Genomic DNA, 17,671 nt, shown 5'->3' with positions numbered 1-17,671 from the left:
AAACAACGTTACCACCGTTTTCCATGGAAGATTACTTAGCTTCATCCCAAGCAGCTTTTCTTGATGCTCAAGGTACCTTCTCTTTTGCAGCCCCTTATGTCTAATCACACCCCCTTGCCAAGGCTAAGAGATTATGTTTCTTGAGTAATCACACCTGAAATCAATGGAGTCTTTGCCTCTCAGATTACCTATATGAAGTATTTTTAATCATTGCTCAGAAATCAGTCGCTTTGCTCTCCTAGTCAGCTCTCTGCGTTCCCTCAGAAACTTCCCGAGTGCAAGCAGCTTACAGTTATGGCAGGAACTAAATGTGCACCCAGACTGCCTATGTGAAGCCTGCTATTCCCTGTCCATAGCTGGGATATCTGCCTGGGCCCCGTGCTGTACACTGTACAGCCACAGCCAGGCACAGGCCCCCTCTCACAGCCCGTACACACATCAACCCGCCGGTCATTCTCTTCTCTCTTCCCAGCCCTCCGTCTCCTCAGATTGTTCTGCATCGCTGGTGTGTCTGCGCAGTGTATTGCCAGGAACTGCAGGCACACAGGTCTGACACGTGAAAAGGTAAAACTCACCCCTCTCTTGTGACGCCTTTCATGGCCCCTTTCACATTCCCTCCCCAGCTGCCATCATCCTGGCTTCTACGTCTCACTACTCCTGAGCAGAAAGAGTTTTACTCTTGCTCAGGAAATGCAGCACCACATTTCCTGACAGAGCTGCTCCTTTGTCTGCTCACACGAGCAACACGAAGGAACCTCTGTGGGGGCACCCAGCATCTTTGGAATCACAACTGTGCTCAATCCACTCCGCAGCCTCCCAGGCAGATTGAATTTCAGCCTGAGCAGCACAAAGGAGTATATTGTGGCTATCTGATGGGCACAAAGGGATTTCACTTTACAGTTTCTGGGAGTTTTCAAGCTGTTGTGGGGTAATGTGACAGAAAGTAAATATCTTTCAAGTGAAAATATCTCAGAATAAAATTGCCATCCCATTTGTTTTCACAACCAGTCTTCATTTCAGATCCGCAATCATTAAAAGAAACAATCTCCAACTCAATTGTGTGAGCAGAGGAATGCCCAGCACCACTGAGTGGCATTTTCAGTGAGCTCTCAGGTTTCATTTAGCATTCTGCACTGGTCCTGTGGCTTGGTTCGCCTGGAAATTTTAAATGCAAATGTATTTTCAGGATGACTTGAGAGAAGAATATCAGAATTTTACCTCACACGACAGTTCCTCGCTCAGTTCCATTCAACTCCCTTTTCCTCATTCCCATATACACAGATTTGCTGCTACTAAAAAAAAGGCTTAAACAAGAAAATCTTTATCTACTATTTTTTTCCTGTTGAAAGACTTTCCCTCACTCTTCTGCTTAAAGAAACCTAAACCACAGCTTAAATAATGCTTTAAAATTGCCAGGAGCTCCAACTTGAGACACAGAGCAGGCAAGGAATTTCTTTCACAGGAGGGAATAAAAGCACTCAATTTAAATCATCCCCATACATTATTTTCCATCTTCCAAGGGCTGGGATAATATGCACTGGCTAATTAATCACTCTTTTAGTAACACCTCAAACTCACCAGTGCTATTCTATGAAACTGGGGGAAAGCAAACACCTCCGAGAGGACACTTATGATTTTGTCTCTTCTTTGCGCTCAGTGCCAGTGAGTCCCAGGCCACAGATGCAGACAGGTAATCATCAGCTCTCATAATTCAACAGTTTCTTGAGAGGCTGTGACAGGGCTATTGCAGAGGCAAAATTTCACTGCCCTTTTTCTGAAGGCATTATTGAGCAGTGACACTGAACCACTTCAGACAGGGTTAAATGATCAGAACCATCCCTAGCAGCTCTCCCTGGCACAAGGATGTTGCTGAAATGGTCAGAACCATCCCTAGCAGCTCTCCCTGGCACAAGGATGTTGCTGAAATGGTCAGAACCATCCCTAGCAGCTCTCCCTGGCACAAGGATGTTGCTGAAATGGTCAGAACCATCCCTAGCAGCTCTCCCTGGCACAAGGATGTTGCTGAAATGATCAGAACCATCCCTAGCAGCTCTCCCTGGCACAAGGATGTTGCTGAAATGATCAGAACCATCCCTAGCAGCTCTCCCTGGCACAAAGCTGCTGCTGCCCACGTGTAAGACCAGCCACTCGTGTAAATGGAGGCACAGCCTCAGTGCAGCTCAGCAGTTTGTGCTGAGCCACACGGGATCAGAGCACATTCTGGAAATTACACTGCCTTCATGCTGCAGCAAAGCATGCTCCAGTTTGCGCTGTAAAGAACAGCTTTTTGATCTGCAGTTGTGATTTATTTTCAAACACACTCACAAAAGTGATACTTTAAAGGAAAATGAAGAAGTAGGCCACGTCAGCAAGCATGAATGATCTGAGCCTCCAGCTCTGGACCAATCTATCTTGCTGCAGTTAATATCCATATTTAACTCTACAGTTGAAAGAGGAAATACTATTTTTAGCCATTACCTATTACTTTTGTTCAGAGATTAAGTGCCACATACTATTACTGTATTTACAGAGCTGCTCATCAATCCTGACAGCTTCTACACTACAAAAAAAAATTAATTAAAGTAATTTTACTGGCGTGCCTTATTGTGGCTAGATTTTACAACTGTAGTTCTATCTGTTACACAAATTAAATGGAAGTGCCTCCAGAATGGAAGTGGTAGGAGTTATGACTGCAACCCAAGGATCAGATTTTTTTAAGTGCTCAGGGTGTGATTTTCTTATGCACTGAAGATAGAGAATTCGGCTTACAGCAGACACAGTTCCCTCACTGTCTGCCAAAGCACTCTGGATAGAAAAGTCTGAATACTGAAAAGAAAGACCTGAAAATCTAGCAATTAACTCTGGACCCTAAATACAAGCTAGAAGTATTCAAAATCTGGCCATGTCTTTGGGTGATGAGTAAGTACTTCTGGAAATTCTTCTTATACTCTGTCTGCTCTGCAATGTCTTTTTTACTGAGTTCCACTGGGACTGTGTCTCAGTTCCATATTCCTTCCAGAGTTTTCCCCTAATTAGATTATTAATAAGTAACAGTGAGATGAAGCATGAAGTCACTCAATCAACGATGTGTATTACAGACATGAAATCCCTGTCAATACATGTTTCATAAGAAGCCACTTGTCACTAGTTTACCACAGAGAAGTAGATTTATACACTGTATTCACCTGACTCCTAGAATGAAGTTTTAGCTCTGCTTTGGCAACGAGACAAGTTTCAGACAAAGAACAGTTTTGCCAGGCAGTACCACAGCTCTACACTCAGCTACCTACAAGATGACAAGTGGGTCCATTATTCTGTAGCTGGCCTATAGTGAAGTATTCCTTTAATTAAAGTTGTAAGAAAGCTGCCTAATCATCACCTAACAATCATCTTTTCCTAAGAGCTAACGGGTGCAACGGACAGAAGAAATGACAAGAATTTATTTTAAATGAAGCATCAAAATTTAGCTTTAGACCTATCTTCTCTTATTCATCAACGTGCTAGTAAATACAAAACCTAATTGTTTCCTGCAATTTACCATGACTTGCCTACAAGTATGCCAGCTGGAAATGATAAGCATTAGGAAAGCTGAACAATTTCCTTTAACCTTTTTTAAAGGCTGTTCTCTCTTGTTGCTTCTGCAATATCAAAACACAGGCACACATCCAGCCTAACGCATTCCTGAAGAACACGAAGACACCGGACCTTTACCAATGATCACTTAGGAGCTGCTAAAACCAACCACGACCGCACACACACAGACACACACACCGAGAGGGACAAGCCCATCACCTGCATGAGCCATCGGAGACTCTGCATTTCAGGGTGGAAACATGCAAAATCATTCTGCAAGAACACTTCACTCATGCATTGAGGTCTTACTCGCGTAAGTAAAGCTTACAGCACTCAGAGCACAGGAATCACATTTACAGCCAAGTCCAGTTACCTGAGATGGCTATTACAGACTGCAAGAGAAGGAGAGCAGTGTCTGCACATACACTGAATGGAGCAAAACCTGCGAGCCCGAGATCCAGCATTCCCAGGCACCTTCCCAAAGGCTGCCAGGGCTGCGTCTCACCCACCGCAGCTCACAGCCACGAACAAAGCCGGGAGCCCCCGCGCCCACCGAGAGCCCCGACCCTCGGCCGCCGCCCGGCCCGGGGGTGCTGGGAGCCGCGGCCCCCGGCACCGCAGCCCCGGGGGCCGAGCACCGACCCACGGCCCCTTCGCGCAGCCCTGCGGGGCGAGCCCCGGCTGGACGGACCCGCGCCCCCGCAGCGCCCGACCCGCACTCACCGCGCCCCTGAGGGCAGAGCAGGCGGCGAGGCCCGGCCCGGCCCGGCTCGGGGGCGCTGAGGGGCCGCGACCCCTCCGGAGCTCCGCCCGGGCAGCGCACGGCGCACAATGCGCGGCCGCGGAGCCACGCCGGCGGGGCGGGCACGGGCGGGCCGGGGGCGGCCCCGCGGGGCGGAACCGGGCTGCGAACCTGCGCCCAGCGCCGCTGGGGCCGCCCGAGCCCGGCCCCGCAGGGCCGCCGCGGGCACCGGGCGGGTGCGGCCCCACGGCCGGGCCGGCACCGCTGCTCCCGCCGTGCGAACAAGCCCGGCCAGCGGGCCCCGCCCCGGCCCAGCCACAGAGAAACGAGCGAGAGCGACCGGCAGCGACACACGGACACGAGAAAGGAGAAATGCCAAGGAGAAATGCTGCTGCTCCCGGTGCTCCAGGGCTGCAGGAGCTGGGAGGCCACTAGGAAGCATCACACCCTTCTCCATTGGCACACGGAGCCGGTATGCAGTGGTGCTGGCCAGGGATTTGTTTGCTGGAGCACGCAGTGCATACACGGCCCCTGGATCATCCCAAACTGGTGCTTTGGCCGCGGCTGGAAGGGGTAGTTTGGATCTGAGCTGCGGGATTTTAGGTACACCTTGCAAAGTTTAAACCAAAGGAAGTTTTATAAAATCAATTCCACCTTGACTTTCAGCCACATCAAATCATAGCTTGGTTGGGCTATCTGGCAGGCACTGGTCTCATACCTGCTTCAGCTGTCCTACTTGAGGGAATAACAGTGCCAATAAGCGAGTTCAAATGCCAGCTGTGTTTGCGTGTTACTGCCACTGCATCACGTCACAGTACCATGGGTTTCAACCTACACAGTCTCAGGGACTGCTCATGCTTCAGTCTTCCATTGTAAGCTGGACATCACCATTTACTGCAACTATTTGATCCAGTTTGCATTCCAACTAGAAGGACTTTAAATGGTGATGGCATGTCAAGGAGCTAAACTTCTGTTAGGAACCTCTTATGGCAACAGAGCCTCACTTTGCTGGATTAATTTGTGATTATGCTAGGTAGGTGAAATATGGTGTCTTGGTGTGAGAAATACTTAGTTTTTACTAGATGCCATAGCATCTAGCTGAGATGCTGATAAATATTTTGCAAAATAGCTGCAATAGCTAAAACATCAAAATGAACATCAGGTTACTTACCATTGGGTAATTTTTGAGTGAAGCATTCTTTAGGAAGATCTGAAATTTTTCATCCCAGTCAGTGAGTTTACCTTGAGAATACACAGTGCACCTGAGGGCTGAAGATGTTTGTCCAGAATGCCAGGGACCCACAGTCCTGCTTTGATTCAGCTGCTGAATTTGCAGGCAGGTCCCACACAGCATCTGTAGGAACAAAACTACAGCAGTGATTGGCTGCTTGAAGGAGGATCCATCTCTGTCTTTTCTTTGCAACTATTAATTTTGGTGTAAATTGCTCACTGTGAACTGGGTGAAGAAGGAGGAGGCTCTTGCCCTGTGACCCTGCTGTTGGACAGGAGAAAACTGCAGAGTGGCGGCGTGAATCCCATGGGTCCCCAGCAAAAGGAATCTATCAAGGAGCCATTGCTGCCATCTCACACCAGTGCCACCCATACTGGCAGGGCCTCTGGAGAGAGGGTCACTGTTCCCCATGCTGCAGAAGAGCTGCACACACCAGTGCCCCCTTGTCCTTGCATTTCCCAAAGCTCCCTCGTGCCCCACACCGTCCCTGCCTCTCCCTGGGCAGCAGGTATTACTGGGACTCTGCCAGCCAGGACACTGTCTCATCACCTCCTCCAATAAAATCAAACCAAATCCAACCAACCAACAACAAAAGAAACCAAATCAAAACAAACAAAAGATAGTAATTTGAATTTTGAAGTGTTGCAGGAGGTACAAGCTGTTTCTGCAGTGCTCTGCTGCACATACTGACACAGGTAGTTTTTGCTGTCTGCTCTTGCCCTTCCAAATCTGTCACTTACTCAGGTCCAGGGAATTGCTTATAGGGTTTCTCTGGGCATCCTTCTAAGATTTTAGGTGATTAATAAATTTGGACTGCTGTTGGCCTTGCTGTTAAGGGGTTGCCACTTTCCATGCCAGTGTTGGCTGCATTTCCCTGATTACAAAAAGAGATCCTTACATCTCATATCATTAAAAGTTTAAGTGCTAGTGGTCTCTTCAGCTAAAGAGTCCACATACATCATTTGCAGGGATTTCAACTTTCTACAAAAATACTTGAATTTTAATATTTTTCATTTCATGTTTTTGATTTGTTTTTTGAATAATTTGTTTAATGCTGCTGAGACTCTTCCTTAAGGGAGTCTGTTTTCTTTTTTAAGTACTGTTTTTAATACCCTGACGAACAAACTTAGAGTAGCCCTATAAAATAGATTTTAAATATTAATAGCAGTGTACTAGTAATGGCATAGGGAATGATAATATCTTCTTTAATATCCATTCACCAAAATTACTTCAATAAGTAAGATTATTACTCTGATACTAGACTAAAAGCAATGAAATCCTAAATCCTTACATATTTGCTGTTTGTTGAAACAAATATTTCAAAAAATTACCATAAAAGATCTGAAATTTCTGTAAGACTTCAACAGCATATCCTGTTTGTCTTTGAACAGACACTACTTTTTCCAAATTAAAAACCAGTGGTTTTGTTACTCTCAATGTATCCAGAGATACTGCTCCCATAATAACTGTCTGCCCAGAACTGATCAGATCTGTTCTACCTCATTTATTCTTTGGCTAACACTTGTTTGCAGCAGCACCTGTAGCTGACCTTTCTCCAACAGCAAATATAAATCTCATATATTTGAAGGTTAGAAGTTTTCTGAGCTTAAGCTGCTGGCATCTGCTGGCTCCGTAGAGCAGTGAGGCATCAGCACAGACACCTTGGAACAACTCACTGTGAGGGAGAGGAGAAATAATGGAAGACTGAGAAAATTCTCGCTGTTCATGAACATTAGGAAGGAGCTGAAGACTTGGGATGATGTAAAAACCAGAATGCCAGTAGGTAGCTCAATATTCCATCAAGATCCAAAGTGTGTAGGTTTCATATTTTCAGAATGACGAGAGAAGTTCAAAGCAATTTAAAAGACAAAAATGCTTATCAGTACAAAGAAATGAACAACCTATCCAAACAACTGAAGGAAAGGCCTGTGTGTCATCAGAAATGCTGCCTGTGTAATTTGATTTCTTTGGAGAAGGCCTTTGCTCCATATTATGACCATTATCCAGCAGCCAAAACATACTCAATTACATGTATAACCTTCCTACTCTTATCTAATCTGTGTTTTTCAACCTCCTTTTAGCTTTGTAACTGAAACATCTTCCAAGTGGCTGACTCTGCAGCCTCCTCCATGCTGAATGGAAACCCACCTGCCAGGAGGATGGCTCTTGTGTCTGTACCTTTGGGTGGACCCCTGCAAATCAGAGATACCTGGGAGTCCCCAGGGACAGAAGTGAAAGATAGTGATTTTAGAAGCCACCCTCAAGGAGCAGCTGGAAGCTGGCTGCATGGAGCATTCCAGATAAATGAGGGGGGGAAAGCATCCCAAGAGCATCAGGCAGAGATGAGTGAGGTGGGTGGGAGCACCTGTAGGGCATTTGCTGGCTCCTGCCTGCTCCCATGGGGGGAATCCTGCACCCAGGCCTCAGGCATATGTTGTACCTGCTACTCACACAAAAGCAAGGTGTGTTCTAAAGACCGTTAGAGCTTCTTTCCTCTGCACTAGAGATGTTATCCACGCCACATGCTGCTCTAATAAATACCTTTGCTTAACGAATAATGTGGAGGGGAAGATTCCGTGATGTAGAGACTGGTCAGAACAGCTACAAATCCACTGAAGAGTTTCAAAGTGATTTGTGTAACAATTTTCAAATTCAGCTGTGTACTATTAAAGTTTTTGGGTTTTTTTTCCTGTGGGAAGTACCTGTTTTCTCTTTACTGTGGTTCTTTCTCCCAGTGCAAGACAGTTTATGCCCCAAGAGATGCCAGTGGAACAGAGATGGAGAGGAGAAAAAACATGCAAGGAAAGGGTCACACACTTAATGTGACCACTGCTCCAGTGTCCTCTGCCCCTCAGGACAGAGGAAAGCACACCCACCCCAAAATATTGCAAAATGAGAAGAAACACTTTGGGGAGGCAGGTTCTCGGTGTTTGAGGTGTACAATACATGATGGAGGAGACCATTGGGTGTCAATGCAAAGATCAAGGCCCTCAGAGCAGATCTGCAGAGACCAGGCACAGAGGATGGAAAAGCACTTCATGGTGAGCTCATGATTTCCCCAAAATTTTGGTAACAGGAGAACAAAGTGTCATTTACTACTAAAAATCATTGTCAGTTTGGTCAGATTGCTAATTCATTTTATGAAAATCACCAGATTGTGTGATGGAATTTCACACGAGACCTAGCTTTTATAGAAATCTGTTGACCTTTCCTTTCACAGGGAGCTCCTCAAAGACAATCTAGAAGGTGTTCAAATTTAGTCTACCCTACACCAAAAACCTGACTTGCTGACTTTTTAGATCAGACGATGACAAGTGTCTAGGAGTCACTTGGACAGAGGAATAATTGAAAAGGTTTATCAACAAATCTCTCCCTATTCATTGTGTCCTAGAAAAGCAGACAATTGCTCTCAAGCTGTCTTTGAGGGGTTTTTGGTGGGCTGCAGCTATGCAGACTCAGCTCTCTAAGATATTTTCTCTCACATAAGTAGAGCTTGGAGGATGCTCACAGCTTTGCTCAGCAGCCTTTCCTTTCCCCCTATGCTGCAAACTGCTGCTTTGCTGCTGCTTCCTCTGCTTTACCCCAGGACCCAAACATCTCTGGCCCTTGGCCAGATTCAATTGCTCCCTAAGGGAAGGGGCATCCTTTCTTTTGTCAGAGCCCTCTGTACACACCCACTCTCCTCTCACAGGGAGATAACCTACAAAGGAAGGACAATACAATACACACTGTCTGTCACACACAGTTGTCACTCTCAGTGTGCAGATGGCAATAATATTTGTTACTCACTTATCTGGTGACATGGCTTGACTTTCCAGCCTGTGCTTGTGGCAGCTTCCAGGACCAGCAGGAGCACCAGGAAACTCCTTTTGGAGCCTCGTTAATACCCATAGGCAGGCCAGAGGGGATCACCCAGCAAGGCTACAGGGCAGGAACAACTGATGTGCTACAGATGAAGAGAAAAAGAAAGGACATCATCAGATCCTCTCCATGCATTAAGCTAGACATAATGCATGGAGAGGAATTTGCAGCATCCCAAACTTAGAAAAAGGGCATTTCTAAAGAAAGCCACCTGCTTTGACAGTATTTTAGGGGTGGTGGGTGTTAGATTCAGAGTGTTGAGACATCGAATTTGTCAAAAGATTGGGAAGATGCTTCAGCCAAGAAGCCCCAAATATCTGTTGGGAACAGACTTCTTTTTCAGATCTGACGGAAGATATCAGAGGAGTCAACTTTAAAATGGAATCACCCTATCGCTGCCAGTAAATGTTCTGGGAGTGTGCTATAAAACTAGACTTACTCTGTTAGATCTTATTTTCTGTCACAGTGGGCATCAGATAGGGCTGCAGAATCACACACCAGCACAATCCTCATTTTTTCAGGAGGTCCCATAAACGTATGGTCAGTCCTTGTGTGTGTACGTGCTATGGATGCCAAAATAATTGTCAGCAAAAGCCTGATGACTGAAGAAGTAAAGAACAATCTCTTCCTTGTTCTGCTAGCAGTTCAGGGTTTCAGTACTTCACATTTTAAGTTATGCTGTACTTGTGCATGAGAAAATAATTGCCACACAGGAATCCACATCTCAGGTATACTGTGGAGGTCTCTGGAGCACCACCCTGATAACTGCAAAGGGGGTAGAAGCTCTTCCACTTGCATGAGCACTGAGTTGTCTGATGACCAGAGTAGTCAGGAATTGTCTGTTGTCCCCATTAAAAAAACCCAACATTGTCCACAAAAAGATGTTTCTGCCCAGGGGAAGAGGTTCTTGCTCAGCCCCAGCAGTGCAATTTCTGCAAGGTGCCCTTGGAGCAGGAAGACCCCAGAGCCCAGCACTGCTCCCCCAGCAGCCAGGAGCGCTTCCACACTGAGGAGGCTCCTCTGCAGCCCGCGGAGAGAGCTGTGCTACAGCCGTGCCTCAGCAGCACCCGAGGAGAGCCCCTGCAGCAGCCAGGGGGCGGCTGCCCAGTGCCCTGGGACGGTGTTTGACGGCCAGGAGACACTGAAGGACAGAGCCTATGCAGTCCTGCAGGAAAGGCCTTCACACCGCAGTGCTACCTCCACCAGCTGGCACTGCTCACAATTTATTCCTCCTGCGCAGGACATCATTAATGCAGGCAATGAGCTCCTGGGAGTACCAGAGTGCTGGCACCTTCTGCCTCAGTGCTCATTGAGCCCCCTGTGGGTGCCCCCTGTGCGTGGGCAGCTTTCCAGCAACAGGGCTTGGGCTGTATTTGCAAAGATGCAGGTAGCTAGCTGTCCACAGGCCCCGAGCAAGAACCCTGTAACTAAATGAAGACAATTCATTCCAGGAAGTGGACACACCCAAAATTGGCTGAAACCAGGGGCTTCTGTGAGTTCCACCTGTCTTGCTAGCTTTTTCCCCCAAAACCACTAAATTAATTAAGAAAGCAAGGCAAAAAGCCTCAGCAGCACACAACCTCAGTGCATAAAATTATGCCTCACTCAGCAAAAAAAAGAAAGTGAGTAAAACAATGCAAGTGATTTAAATCACTCCACTTGCTTTTCAAAGGGCTGTGTGAGCATGCCACAATTACTCATTTTTAACTCTATCTCACTGCTGTTATGGATTCTGTGAACTGTCTGGCTGAGGCACTGCTGGGCCCTGATATCCTCCCCAGCCCTGCAGAGACCCTTCACAAAAACTCATTACAATGTATACAATTTTTGAAATAAAAGAGATTGCTTATCCACAATGGCATCACAGCTGGAACGATGAGCTGGGGGAATCCTGCATGGAAGAATGCTGACCCAGCTCTCACAACATCCAAATTCAGCATTTTGTAGCAGGTGGCCACAAAACATAGAGACACAAGGTGAAGTTTGCACTCTCATAACTTCCTCAACTTACCATACTGTGAGCATCAGGGTATCAGCCTTAGCCCCTGCCACAGGGATAACACTGGGGAAGGACAAAACACTTGGACAAAGAAGAAGATGGCCTTGAAAAACCTCTCTCTTAATCTTGCCATATACTCATTAAGTCATGCAGGTACAATCAAGCACACCTCTGGGCAAGCACGTGGAGCCAGAGGATTTGACTCTCAGTGAAGCCAACAGTGGAGAACATACATACACACCCTTTGGAGCCCATTTTCACTTCTGAAACAGTGCTAAATAGCCCCACTGTAAACTAAGTCCTCTTTTCCTGAGCTGCTTGGGCAATAGATCACAACCTGTGTTATGGGAAGGGTAGCAGATATTTAATTTTCCTCCACAAAGCAGTCCTCTATATCACTCATGGGTGTTTCTGCACCTTCATCTGGACTTTGGGTGAGCACCCTCTAATGAGGCCCTCTGCTAATGCTGTGCAGTTGTCAGGCAGACATGAAAGAACTGATCAACATCTTGGATTTCTTCTTGAGCTTTAACTGATGCTTTCCTTAATTAGAGCATTCTTTTGGTTTTTAATTCTTTTTTCCAAACGTCAAAGCTGGTTGCTTCAAAGGATCATTTCAGTCACCCCTGCAAGAAGAGAGAAAATTGCTTAGAAAGATTAAAGGGAGCCTGAGAGAGGGAGGTGCAGACTGACAGCACAGAACAAAATATTTAATGAATGCCTGATCCTACTCCCCCCACAGTGACTCTGCAGAGGAGATGGAGAGAACAAATAAGATTTTTGCATTTAAGACACACTCATGACAATATACCAGAATAGTAAATGCAACTTCTGTGACATTCATGAGAGACCTTTTGTGAAGCTCCTCTACTCCAATGAGGCAGATCCTGGCAGTTCCCTACTCAGGTATCACATTGCTGATACTCATTCCAGCTCAGAAGATCTTCAGAAACGCCAATTTTAATTCTTCAATCTCAGTTCTTTTCTTCTTTCTCACTGCAATTTAAGTTAAGCAGGATAGGCCTTAAATCACAATACCTCATTTTCTACATACCCACCACATAATGCATTAAAGCTTTTGGATAGAAATTTATTGTTTGACAATATAGTATTTCTAATATCTTCATGCTCTGCAGTTGCTCCAGTGGGTTCCTGCTGTAGTGCATATTGACAGAGACATGTGTACGTGTAGAAGAATTCAGAAGAATGAAATCCAGCTGCATTATTGTGCACATATAAAAAACACTAATCTTGTTTCAGCCTAGGCTATAGTGAATATCCATTGGCTGTGTTTAACAGCCAGAGCTGTGGACCTGATGTTAACACAAACCTACTGACATCAGTGGGACTCTGCATGGAAATAAGAACAACTTTACACAGCACTGCACTGTTCCATGCAGCTGATCCAGGAAGGAAAATGCACAGCAGCTTCCTGGAGCATTCAGCCTAAGCTGCTTCCCTCTTCGGAGTAATGCTCATGCTGCCTATGCAGCTCAGAACTAACAGAGGCTGCATTTTCCAGGGGGGAAGGGATGACTCAAAACCTGACTTTTCATGCCAAAAGCAGCCAATTTGATTAAAATTTCCTAAAAATGTTCAGCTTAAGTACTGTGAAGGACTGGGAAATTTTAAGGCACTAAACAGACCCAGACATCTCCTCAGTGGGTGGGACAAACCTACCCACTTCTAAAAATCTTAGAGAAACATACCTGCACTGCATGAAACAAGCCTAAGAACCATGGATATTTCTAGTCTAAGTCTGCTGTTTTCCAAATACACAGCCTTCAGGAAAAGACAAATTCAATAACTCAAAGATCATGGTCTCTCAACTTTCCCCTTTCCCATTTACAAGCCAGCAGTTTATCTGCCCACGACCATGTTTCAAAGAAGCCAAAATAAGGTGTAAGGATGAAATTTGTGACCTCAGGATGGAAAGCTTGTCCTCATTCCATCACAGACAAGTTAAGCACTTGAGCAGACCTGATAGTGATCTAACAACCTCCAACAGAGGAGACCCATGACACTAAATGGATAATTAACCTAGTTCTACAAAATGCATTGACTGGAGGTTGGAAAAGGTCATAGCTAGACGAAGGACACCCCTTTTTTGAGGTATCACACCATTAAAATGGTGACCAACGAGGGAACTGCTGCACTAGCATCACTTGCCAGGTGCAGCTCTGCAGTGCCCTGGACACACTCCAGCCCCAGACACACAACTGTTGTGTTTGGCTTAGTTGACCTTTCTGGATGCATTCCAGGTGTAAACACATGTGTGCAGTCATGTAGGTACATACCCAAAAATGCCACAGGAACCTTGCAAGACTACTGCTGTTCCTAGCTCTAGCCAAGGAATACATGGTCCAGACAAAGTAAAGAGCCCCATAACCATCCCTGCCTCATTTCCTTGCTCTCTCTTGTTCTTTAGCTGGGACCAGGGAGCTCCTATTCAAATAGTTGCTTTTGACCCTTTGTTTGTCCCTTTCACCTGAGAATTCAGGTCCTCCAGCAAGATCAGTGGCAAAAACCTCAAGCCAAGGAATTTTTACTTAGTTCAATTTATTGTCCATTGACACAAATTCCTGATTGTTAATTGAGATCAGTAATTTGAGGGGAAAGAGTACAAATACTAGAGACCTTTTAATCTTTCTGAGGGGGCACTGCAGCAATCTAACACAAATCTATTCCACGTTCCACACCTTGCTCCTGTCAGCTCGTTCACCTAATGTTACAATACCTGCTGCAGACTTTGCACCTCGTCCCTGTAAAACACACCAGCAAGAACATCATACCCACATAAACTACTCATTAAACCTTAGCATCAAAAATACAAACTTTGATCCAAGATCAGTGTAACTACAATGGATACTGATATGTCTGTAAGCCCAGCAGGCCCAAGGGGATGGTGAACACTGTTCATTTGATGAGCAGGAGCCTTTCCCCTTCTGGGGAGTAAAATGATGCACTGAGGGGTGCAGCTCTCCCTCCCAGAGCTTCCTCCATGTACTGTGGCATTAACTGAGATCTCACCTCGTCCCATCACTTGCAATTCCTTACCCCTCGCCTCAAATTCTGCAGGGCTTTTACTTCATCAAACCCTCTCCCTCTTCAGGAATCTACACAAGTCCTTTCAAAAATACTACAAACGCAAAATATTTGCTTGCATTTACAATTCCAAGCAAAGAAGTTGAAGAGAGCAGCTATGGTGTTCCATTTAATTTCTTTTCAGGCAATTCTGGGCAAAAGATGAAGACAGATTCCTGACTGGGATTCCTAACATATGTCTAATCCTTGCATCTCTTTGGCCTCAGAAAGAGTTGTGTAGGATGCACAGGATAGTTTACTAGTTTTTTTCCTTCTGCTAGTCCAAGGATATGATGCTCATCACAGATTGCAAAAAATTTACATGGGAGAAGCTGCTTAGATTATTGAAGTATTAGCTGTGGATGTGAAAAAAGAGGCCTCTTGCTGCCAAAAATTAGGCTACAAGACCTTAAGCCATCTGCAGCAGGGTGGAAATTCCAATGATAACACAATGAAATAATAATTTGCTCCATATTTACCCGCTTTTAGCTCTCCTAAAGAGGGAGACAAGTAAACAGTGAAGGTAGTGGGCTTCAGAAATAACTTCCTAACACAAATAAACAAACACATAAATAAATCTTCATGCTTGGAAACTCAAATACAACAAACCAGAAAGCAATGTAGGTATTTGTTCTAAGCCTCCCCCACAGCAGAGAAGGCAGAAACACTTTGCTGCATTTCTTTACTTGGCATGCCCATATGGCAAGTGACAATCCCAAATCTCTGCCACACTCACTGGTTCTTTCCTTGTGCCAGGTTTTGCTTTTTGCTCTGCTCACAGACATTCTCTGAGGCAGCCCTCTCTCACACAGATTTGCAGATGAAAGAAACAGGATATGTATTTTTAAGAGACCTACATCACTTAATGCAGGGGTCCTCCAAAATCTCCTCAGTCAACACATTCTTTATCTAAGCTGTTTGTCATTAACTTATGCAAAAAAACCCAAACTGAGAAAAGCAAAGAAGAAATATAATCCTGAATGGGAATACTGATATTGACCTGCTTGCAGAGCTGAACTGTTCATGCCTTGGGATGCAGGCAGCACCTGAGGACATGCCTCCTTACCTGAAGAGAAGCAAATTTGAGAGAAATGAAATCTAGATAGCAATAAAAATACTGGCTGATATAAAACCTTCAACAATTCCAAAAGAAAGGATTACTTTTTATAAAATGAAGACAGTCCTACGCTCCCTGTTTGAAATTAAAATTATAACAGACACATGTGTCATTCAGTGGGCTCTCCTAAAGAAATGGCATACACTTTACACTATCTTTCCTTTTATTGTCTGCCTGTGTCTTTGACTTGAACTTGCATTCTGGAAAATTTCATTACAAGTAAGTAAATAATTACATTAGTCACTTGTTATTGATTCTTTTTCCATATTCTAGTCTCCTATGCAAGAATTTAGGAGCAACTCAGCAATGTAAAACCCAGGCACAAATCTTTGTATCAACACCCAGTAAAGACAGGGCTGCAAAAGCTGCAGAAGGGATTTGGTGAGCAGTTATGAGCCACAGAGCCAGTGCTCTAAATTGAATTCAGCTTCTGAAATATTTGGAAGCCGTAAGGGAAAAAAACCCCAAGAAAACAAACCACAGACCCAGGGAGGATTACTCTGGAATGCAATGCAGTGACTATGATTTTCAACCTATTTTCAATTATAAATTCCTTAACATGTCCCATATTTCTTGTCCTATTTACAACAGAGCAGTCATCATGCTATTAGGTATCAACAACACGTAAATGATGAGCATGAAATTAAAGCAATGAGTAAAGAGTGAAAACTGGAAGAACAACTATAATAAAAAAGAAATAAAGAAATAACTGTAGCTATTTTATCAGGACAACTCAAAGACAAGCATGTCTCCCATGTAAAATGCCAACATGTTTTAAAAGGGAGGAGCTGTAACACACTATGAAATTGAAATGATGAAACAGATTAAATTTCCATAGTAATGTATAATGGCTGAGGAAAAGCAACTCTGATAGGCCTTAGTTTGGCAGGGTGAATAGGGATGCCTTTATACTCACCAATACACATATTCTGAAGGTTTCTGAACTGCAGTCTGTGATCCAAACCTGTATTCATTTGGCTGCCCCTCTGAGCTCCAACACACCTAGAAAAGACACTCATAGACACTGTGACTTATAGTAAAAATATTAAATACCTTGATTTGGGTCACAGAAATAATAGTTATAACAAATCCATATTATTGATGATAAATTCCCATGTCATTCATTTATAAATAGAAATATATAATTATGGGTCCAGTGCATTTCAGAAGAGTTACATTAAAAGTAAACTGCTATATCTGTTTTATGAGTGACCTGCACACAATAAATGTAGTTCTTCCTTTTATATAAAAACCTGAACATTCTAGAAATGCCTTTTTCTTTTCAGACTGACTTTTCTGTTCATTATTGCTGAGCAGGCACATTCTGAAAACTTCTATATAAAGCACAAAGGCACCCTGACAATAGACACCCATATGTACCTGATAAATTCCACATGATTATCTAGTCTGTTACTTGCATTCATTATTGCTGATTTGCACTGGAGATTTCCAGCTGTCCAAACTTAGAGTGCTGAAGAAAGCAGAGAGATTTTATCCACTTTTGTTAAAAAAAAAAAAAAAAAAAGGCAACAAAAGGCAATAAGAAAGCAAGTCTTGTAACAGGCATTCATGAATAATTCAAGTTTGCTGCCTTGGCAGAAATTCAGACGATGATTTCTGAATGGGCGGCCTGCCTCCATGCCACAGCATGGTGATGGCATTTTCAGCAAGCCCACCCCTCGATACGCAGAGCTGAGAAGGAAGGCGCAGGTGCAGGGTGTGCTGCTGGCTCTGTGGGTGCAGCTGAAGGTGAGAGCAGCAAGAGCCCTCACCTGGCACTTCTGTGAGCTCTGCTTGTGTCTGATGTTTTTCCAGTTTATACCAGACTCTGCGAGAGTGAAGAGATTTCCTAGGGCAAAGCAGTTCGTGGTGCCGCTTGAGTGTGGTGCAAATAGGAGTTAGTCCCGGGGAGGGGAAGACCAGCGAAATCGTTTTGTCCTGCTGACACAGTGGATCGGAGAGCAGCGACACTTCCAGCGTGGCTCTTGGGCACGTGGGGTGTTCCCGAGCTGGGCTGGGTGCGGTCCCTCCCTTCTGCGAGCACACACCGCCGTCCTGTGGCTG

At 44.8% G+C, this 17,671-nt stretch overlaps 1 protein-coding gene and 1 long non-coding RNA gene across 10 annotated transcripts in view; both read right to left on the bottom strand.

Annotated features, from left to right (window-relative positions):
* The window catches only part of PRR5 (proline rich 5), a 65,335-nt gene extending 54,920 nt beyond the window's left edge, over positions 1-10,415 (bottom strand). For 3 of the 9 annotated variants that reach the window (XM_054514853.1, XM_054514859.1, XM_054514857.1), the window contains exons 1-3: positions 9,847-10,415; positions 9,336-9,492; positions 5,487-5,669 (exon numbers count right to left, since the gene is read on the bottom strand). The gene's annotated coding sequence lies outside the window, so the exon portion shown is untranslated. Of the gene's footprint in view, positions 1-3,901; positions 3,926-3,946; positions 3,966-4,296; positions 4,410-5,486; positions 5,670-9,335; positions 9,493-9,846 lie in introns of those variants that run through there. The other 6 variants (XM_036400863.2, XM_054514856.1, XM_054514860.1 and 3 more) reach the window with 6 other exon arrangements.
* Positions 10,416-11,349: 934 nt separating this feature from the next.
* LOC118697881 (uncharacterized) lies at positions 11,350-16,930 on the bottom strand. Its single transcript, XR_004981815.1, has 3 exons — positions 16,524-16,930; positions 15,491-15,556; positions 11,350-12,032 (listed from the first exon to the last, which is right to left on the bottom strand). It is a non-coding gene; the product is annotated as an uncharacterized LOC118697881 (long non-coding RNA).
* Between the last annotated feature and the right edge of the window lie 741 nt (positions 16,931-17,671).

Source organism: Molothrus ater, chromosome 5, assembly GCF_012460135.2.
Source record: "Molothrus ater isolate BHLD 08-10-18 breed brown headed cowbird chromosome 5, BPBGC_Mater_1.1, whole genome shotgun sequence".
NCBI lineage: Eukaryota > Metazoa > Chordata > Aves > Passeriformes > Icteridae > Molothrus > Molothrus ater.
The sequence above is the reverse complement of the archived record's forward strand: the minus strand, read 5'-3'. Positions and strand labels throughout refer to the sequence as shown.